Below are 16,300 nucleotides of genomic sequence, written 5' to 3'. Positions count from 1 at the left end.
CCTACCTGAGGTCCGCATGCATGCTGGCACCTGTGTCCACATCTGGGTGGTGGGCAAGGTAAACACCCATGCAACCCCCTGGGGCGGATGGGGTGGGAGGAGACAGAGAATCTCTCCTGGGTTCTGGGGATGCCATGGCAGATGCTGTAAGTCGCTGCCAATGCATCATTGAGTGATGGTGTGAATCATCACTCACACCAATGAATGATTTGAGTGCCTCGATTTTCTCAGTTGCAGTGCGCTAAGGATCCTCCCCCATGGACATCAACATGCAGGGTCCCTCCGACGACTGTCGTGGCGAGTACATTCCTGTTAGATGCTAATCGGAGACAAATCAGTCAGAGGTGTGGAGTGAAACAACATTTATTGGTGCCAATAAAAGTGCCTTCATAATAATTGATCATATAAAAACATGTGAACAATGAGACTTTAAAATGTCTAAATATTCTAACGAGTTTTGCTCTTCACCCATGCCATCTTAGTGCCACTACAACTTAACTTTATGTGGCCTACCACTACCTCTCAATGTCTCCTCCGGGTGTACATCGGAGGCGGAGGCGGTCAGCTGCCTATTGCACCCCATGGCCTGTGATGTCCTTGTCGATCATCCACTGGAGGTCCTGGGACCTTGAATGCCCTGGCTGGCAGAGTCCTGTGGTGAACTTGGCAGAATTGTCCCCGTGGTGGAACTTGGTTAGAAATAAGATTCAAGGAGATTACTACATCTGGGAAACCAATCATAGTGAAAAGAAGCTTGGATTGGCAACTCTTCTCTCTCATTCCATGGCAGATGTGCCCCTACTTATGAATGTGTTTTGCATGGGCAACGTTGGGTGCAGCTACTCTGCCTCTGGAGCAGCCTTGGATCCTTTGTCATCTTGTTTTCATCTGAACATTGCAAAGAATTAGAGGAATTCCCTTTGGAAGAAAATGTCAAAATTATAATCGCATGGACTAAAAACCTGATAGTCAAAATTCTGGGATAATATTTCAAAATGTATATCCCCCCATCCATGTTCTGGAATATTATCCCAGATTTTTGACTGTCAGGTTTTTAGTTCCTGCGATTATAACTTTGACATTATCTTCCAAAGGGGATTCCTCTAATTCTGTGCAATGTTCAGATGAAAACAAGATGAAAGAAAGGATCCAAGGCTGCTCCAGAGGCAGATTAGCTGCACCCAACGTTGCCCATGCAAATCACATTCATAAGTAGGGGCACATCTGCCATGGAATGTGAGAGAAGAGTTGCCAATACAAACTTCTTTTCACTATGATTGGTTTCCCAGATGTAGTAATCTCCTTGAATCTTATTTCCAACCAAGTTCCACAACGGGGACAATTCTGCCAAGTTCACCACAGGACTCTGAACATTTGAGCATCAACAATCCAGTTACAGCCCCCCCATGCCCCCCAGTCCCCCCAGCCACATGCTGCACACAGTCACAGCCCCCACATGCCCCCCAGCCACATGCTGCACACAGTCACAGCCCCCCCCCCATGCCCCCCAGCGCCCCCCCCCCAGCCTTATGCAGCACACAGTCACAGCCCCTGGTAACATTGGAAGGCTGCAGCAGTGCTATCTGCACTGTGTACACATCTTCAGCCTGAAGTGAGCTGCAGTACCAGGATCCAGCTACACTGCAGGACCCAAGGTCCGTGCTGCCACACGGACATCGGAGTTCGTGCCCAGCAACAGACACCCCCCCCACCACACTCGAGGAGACGCCAGAATGGCCATGACTCAAGACACACGTAAGTACCGGGGAGCCTCCGAACGCAACGCGCCTGCCTCCTCGCCAACCCTCACTGAGGAAGCGCCAGCTTCCGACTTTTATTTACCAGGTCAATAAAAACGCAGATGCGGATTAGGCTGCACGGTGGTAAAGTGGAATTTATTGGTAGAGTTGGGCGTGCGCTTCATTAAGTCGATTTAAATGCATGCAAATGCCCCCGCCTGAATCGGGTGTTGGTAAAGCCACGCTGTGCTAGGAATCGGGTGTGCACCGCGTTAAAGGCCCGACGCCCAACTTTACCACGATTTCGCGCCGAAAACAGGCGCGAAGTTTTGGTAAAATCGGGCCCATTAACTCTGTTCTTCTGTCTCCACAGAAGCTGTCAGACCTGCATTCTCTTTTTTATGTTGGAGGGTTTTGGTGTTAATCAGAGCCCTTGGATGAGTGTTTATTATAGCTTGCTAATAACACCCAGAGATCAGGATCTTTGTGTTCTGTTGCTGGTTTCCATTAATCATAGAGAGATTTGTGCAATTCCTAAATTGCTGAGTGTTCCAGTGCTGCAGTCAACATCACTATCACTTCTGCATTCCAAGCCAATGGCTAGTACAAGTTAAAGAGACTAACTTTAAACAACTTGACATTGTGTTCATATTAATACAGAAAAAGTGCATTGTGGCTTTAAAGTAAATACGGGCTAATTAGCAGCAAACAGCAACAAATTAAGCCATGGCTGATTTTGCAGATAGGGAGGCAGATTTACAATGATAGATTTTAAATTACATCTGTAACCATTCTTCAGCTGATTAAACACAGACATTCATAAATCAATTTAAAGTCTATTTTAACAGTTTCTATTTCCTTTCACTTGTTCAACATTAGGACATGTTGTGCAGACAAAGTAATTTAATTGTTCTTATTTTTGTGATTATAGAAGCTGCCTTCATTTTCGAAACAAGCTAAATTGATAAATATTACACTACAACCCTCATTTCAAGCCAATTAATCAAATTACTGTTTTGCCTACAGATTTCCAGTTCAACTCTTTTCTAAGTTAGGTACTAATTACCAAGTGAAAAAGAAAAGCATAAAATCAATATGAATAATTCAAGTTCTGCACATTAATAATAAAGACAAACAATGGGAAACAAGACTTTTAGCCCAGGATGCTCTTTTTCCTTCACACGAGCATCATCCTAATCTCATGAACCCATCCTATTTCCAGTTTCCTTTAATTTCCCCTTTCCTAATCTACTAGCTAATCTAATCTTAAATGTTGGCACTTTCGTTCAATTATTAACTACATTCATGCCTCTGTGAGCAGCTTTTTCCTGCTCTCTCACTAAACCCTCATGCAACAACTTGTATTTATATAGTTCCTCTAATGTAGAACACTTCACATTTGTAATATTACATCTAAATCCCTTTGTTCTAGTTATTCTAGACTCTCAAACAATTGGACATTCCATATTGCACCCATCTCATTATAATATTAAACATCTCTATCAACTTTCCTTGTGTTGATGTGACATAAGGAAGTGATTTTTTTTAAAGTTTGTTTTTTATTTGAACACTCCATTCATTGGATTTATTTCCAAATATGCTTTCTGTCCTAAATCTGTGACATTAAATCTTGTAGCTATGTCTGCTCATTGTAGACCCATCAATCACTTAAATAGTCATCTTCTATCTACATTAACTCATCTCAACACTCCTAAAGGGAGTTACACGTGAATCTCCTCTGATCTAACACAAATAACCCCAGTTAAATAACATGAAAGCAGCATAATTTAATTGCAGTGCTTACTTTTGTGATTATAGAAGCCCCCTTCATTTTCAAAATGAGCTATTCTGATAAATATTACACAACATGCATTTCAAATCAATTAATCAAATTCCTATTTAGGTTTCAGATTTTCAGTTCAACCCTTTTCTAAGTTAGTTCCTAATTACCAAGTGATAATTGAAAACTGAAAACCAACATGAATAATTCAGGTTCTGCACATTAATGCAAAGAGATAAATGATATTGAAACAGGTCCTGGACACCAAGACATATCTATGCTCTCCATGGATGTAAAAGTGATAGTGGATTGAAGAAGAGGAGGGGATTTCAGCCTGGTACCCTGGTGAACATTTATCTCTCAACCAACATCACCAAAACAGATTATCTAACTGTACTTCTTCTCAAGTTCCCTGCCCAAAGACAGGCCTGACCTCCAGAACAAGGACCTCCACCATGGGTACAGCAAGGAGGTAAGTCCCATATCCACTCTGTGTTATTAGTACCAATCTGATCCACACTAGCCATCCAGTCAATGGCCCCAGGGAGTCTGAGTTGCTGTAGCTACACACATTTTTACATGCATGTTGTAGACTGGAGCCAAGGATAGTGTTGGTAGAGGCTCCAACTTCTTTCCATCTCAAAGCTCATCAGGAATCTCTCCCACTTTGAACCAGCTGTTATTTGGCGTATATTGGAAGGATTTACAGAATTATATCTGTTTAGCCACATTATGAGTACACCTTCCTTTGCCATTGCAGTGGGATTTGAATCCAGAACTTCCAGCTCAGAGATAGGGAGACTACCCACTGCACCAGAAGACCTCTACATCTAATCATTATCACATTGCTATTGTGGGAGTATGCCATGTGCCAATTAAGTACCAATTTTTTGACATTCCAGCACTGACTGCAGTTCACAAAGTACATCGCGAGGTATGAAATATTAGTGGGTGTCCTGAAATCTTGTAAGGCACTATATAAGTGCAAATCTTTCTTTTGCATTCTAGAGATGTGGGTTCTGGATCATGACTCCCTTACTCTCATCAGATAAAACAAAAATGAAACATCCAATCAACCCATTTGATAGCTGAGATAATAATAATGGTCAGTTAACAACAGGCTATTCATCCTGGCATCTGTAAACAGCACTTAAGGGGAATTTACATTGAATCTAGCATAGATACAGGACCTGAGAGTTAAAGCGAGAATGGGGTCAGCAATTAATCCCACTTCCCTTCCTGTACTAGAATCTGAATGTAATTGGTTAGAAAAAGTACATATAATCCAACAGAGCAAGAACTGGATCAATATAAATTAGACAATTGTGATTTTTGCAACAATTTTGTAATGTGCTGTTGAAAGGAAAATCTAAAGGAGGTCCAGCTCACCTTCAAACTATCTTCTCAACAACAATTTGCATTTATATAGTGCCTTTCATGTAAAAGTGTCACAAGACACTTTACCGGAAATGTAACAGGAGGAGGCAATGGTGTAGTGATATTGCCACTGGACTAGTAATCCAGAGACCCAGAGTAAGTAATGCCCTGGGGACCCAGGATTTGGACTCAATAATAATCTGGAGTTAATAGTCTAATGATAACCATGATTTGATTGTGGTAAACAAGCATCTGGTTCACTAATACCCTGAGGGAAGGAAATCTGTCATCCTTACCTAGTTTGGCCTACATGTGACTCCAGAACCACTGCAATGTGATTTAAAGTTTAAAGTTTATTTATTAGTATCACAAGTAGGCTTACATTAACACTGCAATGAGGTTTACTGTGAAAATCCCCTCGCCGCCACATTCCAGCGCACTGAGGGAGAATTTAGCATAATCAATGCACCTAACCAGCACATTTTTCAGATTGATTTGATTTATTATTGTCACATGTATTAACATACAGTGAAAAGTATTGTTTCTTGCATGCTATACAGACAAAACATACCTTCATAGAGAAGGAAACGAGAGAGTGCAGAATGTAGTGTTACAGTCATAGCTAGGGTGTAGAGAAAGATCAACTTAATGCAAGGCAAGTCCATTCAAAAGTCTGACAGCAGCAGGGAAGAAGCTGTTCTCGAGTCAGTTGGTGTGTGACCTCAGACTTTTGTATCTTTTTCCCGAAGGAAGAAGGTGGAAGAGAGAATGTCCAGGGTGCGTGGGGTCCTTAATTATGCTGGCTGCTTTGCCAAGGCAGCGGGAAGGGTAGACAGAGTCAATGGATGGGAGGCTGGTTTGCATGATGGATTGGGCTACGTTCACAACCTTTCGTAGTTCCTTGCAGTCTTGGGCAGAGCAGGAGCCATACCAAGCTGTGATACAACCAGAAAGAATGCTTTCTATGGTGCATCTGTAAAAGTTGGTGAGAGTCGTAACTGACATGTCAAATTTTCTTAGTCTTCTGAGAAAGTCGAGGCGTTGGTGGGACATAGAAATCATCATAGAAACCCTACAGGACAGAAAGAGGCCATTCGGCCCATCGAGTCTGCACCGACCACAATCCCACCCAGGCCCTACCCCCATATCCCGACATATTTTACCCGTTAATCCCTCTAATCTACGAATCCCAGGACACTAAGGGGCAATTTTAGCATGGCCAATCAACCTAACCCGCACATCTTTGGACATGGTGTTGGTGATCTGGACACCTAAAAACTTGAAGCTCTTGACCCTTTCTACTTCGTCCCCATTGATGTAAACAGGGGCATGTTTTCCTTTATGCTTCCTGAAGTCAATGACAATCTTCTTTGTTTTGCTGACATTGAGGGCGAGATTATTGTTGCTGCACCAGTTCACCAGATTCTCTATCTCATTCCTGTACTTTGTCTTGTCATTGTTTGAGATCCGACCTACTACAATGGTGTCGCCAGCAAACTTGAAAATCGAATTGGATACACAATCATGGGTGTATAAGAAGTATAGTAGGGGGCTGAGAACACAGGCTTGTGGGGCACCGGTGTTGAGGATGATCGTGGAGGAGGTGTTTTTACCTATCCTTACTAATTGTGGTCTGTGAGTTAGGAAGTTCAGGATCCAGTCGCAGAAGGACGTGCCAAGGCCCAGGCCACGGATTTGGAGATGAGTTTTGTGGGAATAATAGTGTTGAAGGCTGAGCTGTAGTCAATAAATAGGAGTCTGACATAGATGTCCTTGTTATCTAGATGTTCCAGGATTGAGTGTAGGCCCAGGGAAATGGCATCTGCTGTGGGCCTGTTGCGGCAGTAGGCAAACTGTAGTGGATCCAGGTAGTCCGGGAAGCTGGAATTGATTCGTGCCATGACTAATCTTTAGAAGCATTCCATAATGATGGATGTCAGAGCCACCGGCTGATAGCCATTAAGGCACGCTGCTTGGTTTTTCTTAAGTACCAGGATAATGGTCGTCTTCTTGAAGCAGATAGGGACCTCAGATTGTTGTAAAGAGAGGTTGAAGATGTCTGTGCATACCTCTGCCAGCTGATCCACGCAGGATCAGCAGATTGAGGGAGGAAACCGGAGCACCTGGAGGAAACCTACGCAAATACAGGGAGAACGTGCAAACTCCACACAGTCACCTGAGACCGGAATTGAACCCCAGTCCCTGGCGCTGTGAGGCAGCAATGCTAATCACCGTGCAGCTCTTAACTCTTAAATGCCTTCTGAAATTGTTTAGCAAGCCGTTCTGTTCAAGGGCAATCAGGGATGAGCAATAAATGCTGGCCACATTCATGAAATTTAAAAAAAATAAATTCAGAGAAAGTTTGACACCAAAATAAGGAAGCAGATAATAGCAGTTAAATTCCAGTCTATTATTAACTTAGTCAATTCATCCTAAAATTGGGTACAAAAAGACCATTAAAATGACTTGCAAATCATGTCAATTGAGCTGTAATCTATATCATAAATGAATACCTAACAAAAATGGACATTCACAGCCATCTAAGAAATTCAAACAACCTCTTGTTTAAGGCTGGATCAACACAAAAGGACTACAGAATTCCACTAAACTTGATTCTCTGTTTCATCCTGGATAACAAGGAACATTGAAATCCAATATGTGCAAGAATAATTCCTATTAACCTTCCACTTATTATGATGGTTTCCCTCATCCAAAAACTAGGTGAATCTCAAGATGTCGAAAAACAATGCAAGATTATTGGAATTAACATACACCCCATCCTTTGTTTGGAAAAAGAACTTTGAACCTGTAGAAGTCACATGATGGGGAACCATTCTGTTCAAGCAGAAGCCATTTAACTTGCTGCAAATCAGCAAGCAGCCAAGATAGTCAACAGCGGTACCTCAAAAGTCAGAGACCTCACCCGACAAAAGGATTCTCCAACCTGTTCCAGTCAAAGTCCATCTGAGAACCAACCTTCCAGAAATTCAACTGCAAGAAACCTCACAGACTGAGTATCCATCACTTTACAAGACCTTCACTTCAACCTTAAAGCATCAATTTTATTTAAGAAACTATTGGTCTGCTGTAAAAAAGACTGAGATAACCATGAGCTGTATATTATCTCGATGTGTGTGCGCATGTGCGTGCATGCATGTGTGAGATGAGCGAGTGAAACGTTATGTCAATTTTGGGATAAAAAAAGCTTGCTGCTGAAACTATTTAATTGCAATGCTCATTCTGAGGGTTAAAGAAAACACACATCTCTTATGTACAAGCATACTGACCTTGGGCATATTTTTAAAAAAACCACACAAATTCTGTTCGTGGCACAACTGACAAAGAACTTGATCAAATGGGTTATGGAGGAACTTAAAGAAGAAAATAGATGTGGAAAAGCAGAGAGGTACAGATGATAGGAAAAGTTTGTGGATCAATGTCCAGCGATGTTTAAACCTCACAGATATCCAGTCTTCAAATGTGGGCAACTTCTTCACTCCTTCACCCTTTGTCCTCCATGGGTGCAGCCACCAATGGTGGGAATAAATGAGAGAATAGAATTGAGGGCTGAATGACTTCCTCATGTGTCCCTATTCTTTCTAACTCTAAATACCTACATAGAGTGTAAGGATGAACACTGCTGTTTAAAAAATGCTTCATTTTGGCTTGCTAAATAAAAAGGTTATTAAAGACAAACAATATCTTACAAACCACAGGGCCAAAAGGACAGAGTGGAACAACAAACATCCTAGTAATTGTCCAAATATGTAAGTTGAAACTCATCAGTAATTCTTTTTGAAAAAAAGCATGCATGAGCAATTGTTCAATTTTCAAATTCTTCTTAAACTCATTCTTAATCATAGGTTATGGTCTCCCTAGCAACTGAACCTTGTCGACTGCAGCAGAAATATCTATGGCGGTGGGAGGAGGGAGTATTTCGGATAAAGTAGCTCATCAAATTAATTTGTTTGCTTTGAAGTGGATCCCAGTAAGGATTAGGTATTTCATTGGCATGTCCTGAAGTACAAAATGCTACCATTCAGTTTTTCTTCTCAGTTCTATTTTATGATTTAGATATTTCAGAATGCTACTTTCTTATCCTCAGCTTACACAGAGAGTACAACAGACATGTAGGTGCACAGATCACCATGTCAACCAACCAACAAAAGCATTAAAATAAATAACAAAAGGAGGAAATGCTGGGTGCCTGAAACAAAAACAGACAAGGCTAAAAACATTCAGTCAGCATCTATGGCAAGTACAGGTATCTACATTTCGGGTAAAGGCTTGTCCTCAGAAGTCCGAGTCATTGGGGCAAATTTTCCCATTTTGTCTGCCACGGGAATCGAAGCGGACAAGGGGCAGACCATAGAAAGGTCCGTTGACCTCAGATGGGATTTTCCGGTTTCGGGGTGAGCGTGGCTGGAAAATCCTGCCCAATATGTCACAGAGGGAGACCATTTGGCCCATTTTATCCATACCGGTGTTCTCTGGAGCAAATATAGTCAATCCCATTCCCCGCTCTCTCCCTATAGCCTGGCAAGCTTATGCTAGGCATCCATCTATCCGAGGAGATGATGCACTGCATTCAGGGTGCATGTCACTTCTATAATGAACATTAGGAAATCAGAAACACAAAGGGACTTGGGACTCATTGTTCAAGATTCTCTTAAGGTTAACGTGAAGGTTCAGTTGGCAGTTAGGAAGGCAAATGCAATGTTAGCATTCATGTTGAGAGTGCCAGAATACAAAAGCAGGGATGTACTTCTGAAGCTGTATAAGGCTCTGGTCAAACCCTATTTGGAGTAATGTAAGCAGTTTTGGGCCCCATATGTAAGAAAAGATGTGCTGGTCTTGAAAAGAGTCCAGAGGAGGTTCACAAGAATGATCCCTGGAATGAAGAGCTTGTCTTTGAGGAACGGTTGAGGACTCCTGGGTCTGTACTCGTTGGCGTTTAGAAGGATGAGGAAGGATCTAATTGAAAGTTAATTCTCACGGGACCCAGGGCGAGGTATCTAAATGGATACAAAATTGGCTTCTTGACAGAACAAAGAACAAAGAACAAAGAACAATACAGCACAGAAACAGGCCCTTCGGCCCTCCAAGCCCGCGCCGCTCCCTGGTCCAAACTAGACCATTCCTTTTGTATCCCTCCATTCCCACTCCGTTCATATGGCTATCTAGATAAGTCTTAAACGTTCCCAGTGTGTCCCCCTCCACCACCTTGCCCGGCAGCGCATTCCAGGCCCCCACCACCCTCTGTGCAAAATACGTCCTTCTGATATCCATGTTAAACCTCCCCCCCTCACCTTGAACCTATGACCCCTCGTGAACGTCACCACCGACCTGGGAAAAAGCTTCCCACCGTTCATCCTATCTATGCCTTTCATAATATTATACACCTCTATTAGGTCACCCCTCATCCTCCGTCTTTCCAGTGAGAACAACCCCAGTTTACCCAATCTCTCCTCATAACTAAGCCCTTCCATACCAGGCAACATCCTGGTAAACCTCCTCTGCACTCTCTCTAAAGCCTCCACGTCCTTCTGGTAGTGTGGCGACCAGAACTGGGCGCAGTATTCCAAATGCGGCCGAACCAACGTTCCATACAACTGCAACATCAGACCCCAACTTTTATACTCTATGCCCCATCCTATAAAGGCAAGCATGCCATGTGCCTTATTCACTACCTTCTCCACCTGTGACGTCACCTTCAAGGATCTGTGGACTTGCACACCCAGGTCACTCTGCGTATCTACACCCTTTATGGTTCTGCCATTTATCGTATAGCTCTCCCCAACATTAGTTCTACCAAAATGCATCACTTCGCATTTATCTGGATTGAACTCCATCTGCCATTTCTTTGCCCAAATTTCCAGCCTATCTATATCCTTCTGTAGCCTCTGACAATGTTCCTCACTATCTGCAAGTCCAGCCATTTTCGTGTTGTCCGCAAACTTACTGATCACCCCAGTTACACCTTCTTCCAGATCGTTTATATAAATCACAAACAGCAGAGGTCCCAATACAGAGCCCTGCAGAACACCACTAGTCACAGGCATCCAGCCAGAAAAAGATCCTTCCACTATCACCCTCTGTCTTCTGTGACCAAGCCAGTTCTCCACCCATCTAGCCACCTCCCCCTTTATCTCATGAGATCCAACCTTTTGCACCAACCTACCATGAGGGACTTTGTCAAACAAAGGTGGTTGGTTGTAGAGGGTTGTTTTTCAAACTGGAGGCCTGTGACCAGCAGTGTGCCTCAGGGATCAGTGCTGGGTTCACTGTTTATTGTCATTTATATTAATGATTTGGATGAGAATATAGGAGGCATGATTAGTAAGTTTGCACATGACACCAAGATTGGTGGCATAGTGGACAGTGAAGAAAGTTGTCTCTGATTGCAACGGGATCTTGATCAATTGGGCCAATGGGCTGATGAATGGCAGATGGAGTTAATTTAGACAAATGCGAGGTGATGCATTTTGGTAGATTAAACCAGGACAGGACTTACTCAGTTAATGGTAGGGCATTGGGGAGAGTTACAGAACAAAGAGATCCAGGGGTACATGTTCATAGCTCCTTGAAAGTAGAGTCACAGGTGGACAGAGTGGTGAAGAAGGCATTCGGCATGCTTGGTTTCATCCGTCAGAACATTGAAGTTGGGACATCTTGTTGAAGTTGTACAAGACATTGGTAAGGCCACACTTGGAATACTGTGTGCAGTTCTGGTCACCCTATTATAGAAAGGATGTTATTAAACGAGAAAGAGTGCAGAAAAGATTTACTAGGATGCTACCGGGACTTGATGATTTGAGTTATAAGGAGAGGCTGGATAGACTGGGACTTTTTTCTCTGGAGCGTAGGAGGCTGAAGGGTGATCTTATAAAGGTCTATAAAATAATGAGGGGCACAGATCAGCTAGATAGTCAATATCTTTTCCCAAAGGTAGGGGAGTCTAAAACTAGAGGGCATAGGTTTAAGGTGAGAGGGGAGAGATACAAAAAAGTGTACAGAGGAGCAATTTTTTCACACAGAGGGTGGCGAGTCTCTGGAACAAGCTGCCAGAGGTAGTAATAGAGGCGGGTACAATTTTGTCTTTTAAAAAGCATTTAGATAATTACATGGATAAGATGGGTATAGAGGGATATGGGTCAAATGCAGGCAATTGGGATTAGCTTAGCGTTTTTAAAAAAAAGGGCAGCATGGACAGGTTGGGCCGAAGGGCCTGTTTCCATGCTGTAAACCTCTATGAAACTTGCAGGATACTGCAGGGCCTGGATAGAATGGGCGTGTGGAGGATGCTTCCACTCAAAGGAAAACCTAGAACCAGAGGGCACAACCTCAGGCGAAAGGGACAATCCTTTAAAACCGAGATGAGGAGGAATTTCTTCAGTCAATGAGTGGTGAATCTGTGGAACTGTTTGCCGCAGAAGGCTGTGGAGGCCAGGTCATTGAATGTCTTTAAGACAGAGATAGATAGGTTCTTGATTAATAAGGGGATCAGGAGTTGTGGGGAAAAGACAGGAGAATGGGGATGAGAAAAATATCAGCCATGATTGAATGGCGGAGCAGACTCGATGGGCCGAGTGGCCTAATTTTGCTCCTATGTCTTATGGTCTTATGTCTGTTGTGCTTGTGGAGGTGAATTAATGAGTGTTGTTCTTTCGACAGCTGTTAAAGATGAATAGCGTTAGCTCGAGATGAACAGATTTTGTTTCCTTCAACCGGCTCCCTTTTCCTCCATTGCTTAATTTCTTCTGTTCTTGCCTTTTTCCACACCCTTCCTGATTATTTGGCTCCAGGCACTCCGCTCAGCAGCAAGGACTAATGATTCCAGTCCTGGTTAGCTTGAGATCTCACTTCCAGATATCTTTGTATCAGAGACGTGGGAGACCTGTTGGTCTCATGCCTATAGCAAGCTTGCCATAGGGCATGTCTGTGCCATTATTCATTTCACTCACATGACCTAAGTCATTCCTCCAAGCCTATTTCCCATAAATGCCTATCCAATTTTCTTTTGAAATCATAGTTCATTCCATTTATGCCACCCTCCTCAGCTGAGAGTGCCCAGTGATTACCAATCACTGCATAAAAATGTTCTTCCTCATGTTCACCTGTCTTCTCAAAATCTTAAATTTGTATCCTTGAGTCATTGTACCATCAGCTAAGCTTTTCTTTGTCCACCTTATCCACATCCGTCATAATCTTGTACACCTCTATCAAATCTCCCTCCCATCTCATTTGCTCCAAGGAGAACAACCTCAGCATATTAAACCTAACCTTGTCGCTAAAATCTCCCACCCCTGGGGCAATTCTGGTAAATTGCCTCTGCACACACTCGAGGACCATCACATGCTTTAATAAAGAATTACTCCCAGAGGCTTAAGTTGAACAAATAAGATTTATTTATAAGGTTGCTACATTAGCTGCATGCTTTGAGTTAGCGCATAGAACACTCCTTCTAACTAGGAAAACTCCTCCCCTTAGAGAGACTCTCCTTGCTAGTTGTTGACTGGTTGTTCAAGCAATGTGACCCTTACCCAGTAAGGCTGGTCTTAAAGTGACAATCACCACATTCCTGAAATGTGGTGACCAGAATTGGCTGAAATCCTCTTGTTGTGGCCTAACTAAATTGAAAGGTATTACGGATGTATAGTATTTTAAAAAGTGGTTCAGTATAAAGGAGAGTGAGGGGAAACATAAACATGGGGGCAAGTGCACAAATACACACACACAAACTTGACTTAAAGGGAGGCTGAGAGAAATAGAAGAAAGACAGGAAGAAAATAAAATTAAGAGAGGAAACAGAAAGAGAGGTCTCCAGCTCATGTGTGAAGCTACAACTTCCTGAGAACAAGCAAATGAACCTGGATTTAATCTGTTCACTTCAACCTGAAGTGACAGAATCCATCATGCCCAGTGGCAGAGCTAAACAGAAGGCTCAGTCCACAAGCATGACCCCAGTCTTCCTGTTGCTTCCCATTTTAACTCAACATCTTGCTCTGATGCCCATGTATCTACTTTTGGCTGCTGCAATGCTCCAGTGAAACCCAACACAAACTGCACTGGTTGGCTCCAGTGAAATACAACGCAAACACATCTCATCTTCAGGTTAGGCACATTACAACCCTCAGGACTCCAACACCGAGTTCAATAACTTTAGGCTGAGATCTTTCATCTCCTCCTTAAACAGCTCCCCCTTCCCCCCACTTTTAAAAAAATATCCCATACATTTATTGTCCAAATTCAAAAACTCACCCTTAACTTCTCTCTCCCACACCCGGCCATCTGTCCTTTGTTCTTAAAGTTGCTACTTTCTCATAGAATCATAGAAGCTCTACAGTGCAGAAGGAGGCCATTCAACCATTGAGTCTGCACCGACTCTCCGACAGAGGATCTGACCCAGGCCCACCCCATAACCCCACACATTTATCCCGCTAATCTCCCTAACCTCCACATCTTGGGACACTAAAGGGCAATTGATCATGGCCAATTCACCTAACCTGCACATCTTTGGACTGTGAAAAGAAACCAGAGCACCTGGAGGAAACCCATGCAAACATAGGGAAAATATGCAAACTCCACACAGTCACCCGAGGCCAGGTCCCTGGCACTGTGAAGTAGCAGTGCTAACCATTGTGCCACCCTGCTGCCCAATTGTTGCAATCTTTCACAGCTCCAACACATTCTACCGCCATTCAGTTCTCACGAAGTGCCAAACAACTCCAAATATAAACTCTGCTTTATCACCTTATAGATGCCGCTGGACTTGCTGAGTTCTTCTAGCGTCCTGTATTCTTGTTGTAAACAAGAGGTGACTGTTTTCCACACACACACAAGCATTTAACACTCTGTTGTAATATGTCTTTATGGGGTCACTTTGAGGAAGTGTGTCATGGTATCCAACCTCAGTTTCACTTGGGCATGGAGCAGAGCGCACACACAGCGTTGTTTACATGTGCCTAGGATTAATAAATCAACCCACAATGTGTTACCCAATACCTTATGAGCAATTGGTGCCTTTATATCAGAACACACATGATACGCTTCCACTCATCAAATTGGACAATGCATTCTGACCAAAAATCCCAATTGCAGATTCAAAAAATGCAAGTGTTTTAACTAATAATAATAATATATTTACTACAGGAGCAATCTGTTTTTGCACTTTCCAGACTTGGTTAAAGTGAGTCACATATTCATAGTCATAGGAACAGGAGGCCATTCAGCCCATTGATCTTTTTCTGCCATTTAATGAGATCATGACTGATCTGTATTTTATCATCTACCCACCTCAGTTGCACAACCCTTCAAATCCTTGCCTAATGAAAATCTATCAACTTCAATTTTTACACTTTCAATTGACTCGGAATCTTAGTGGGTGGAATGCAAGCAGAGAAGATTCAAATATAAAAACAAAAAGCGCTGGATAGACTTAGCAGGTCCGGCAACACCTGTGGAGAGAGAAACAGAGTTAATGTTTCAAGTCCACTATGACCCTTCTTCAGAACTGAAGGAAGGTTCAACATCAGTAAGAGAGCCCAACCTGAGGGAAAACAGATGCTTTTTTATGTGGGTGCAATCCTTGCTTGAAGTTAGGGTAAACCTTGAGAAAACACTGGTTAGGCCTCAGTTGGTGCATTTTGTTCAATTCTGGGCTCCATACTTTAGGAAGGATGTGAAGGCCTTGAAGATAATGCACAGGAGATTTGCCAGAATGGTCACAGGGATAAGGGACTTTGGTTATGTGGGGCACAGGAGAAGCTGTGATATTTTCCTCAGAGTAGAGAAGGTTAAAAGGAGATTTAATAGAAAGATTAAAAAATATGAACAGGTTTGAGAGAGTAACTAAAGAGAAAACGTTCACATTGACAGGATATTAGATAACTAGAGGGTACAGGTTTAAAATAATTGACAAAAGAAGGTAACGTTTATTTGCTGTACACAGCAAATTGTTACATTCTGGAAAGCACTGTCTGTAAGGGTGGTTGAAGAGATTTAATAGTAATTTAAGAAGGGGGAATGTACAAATACTGGAAAAGGAGGAATTTGAGTAGCTATGAGGAAAGAGCAGAGGAGTGATACTCACTCTTTCAGAGGCCCAGCACGCGTATAATGGACCTCTTGGCTTCTTTCTGATTCTAATTGCTGAGTTCTCTGGTTCCATTGTTGACAGTCTGGGAAATGGGGCTGGCAATATAGTGAGGTGAAGGTTCAGGAAAGAGTGCCCAATGTCTTCCTCCATGCCATATGGCCATTGGTGGGAAATTGGCACCCACTGGGAGGCCAACTTAATTGGCCAATTAAGGACCACTTCCCATCTCCACAGGTATTTTGCTCTCATTGAGAAGGCCTGCCACCAAATGGGAAGACCACCAAGTAAACTTTGACATCCTCCCAG

The sequence above is a fragment of the Mustelus asterias genome, chromosome 4 (assembly GCF_964213995.1).
Source record: "Mustelus asterias chromosome 4, sMusAst1.hap1.1, whole genome shotgun sequence".
NCBI lineage: Eukaryota > Metazoa > Chordata > Chondrichthyes > Carcharhiniformes > Triakidae > Mustelus > Mustelus asterias.
This window is presented reverse-complemented; position numbering follows the sequence as displayed.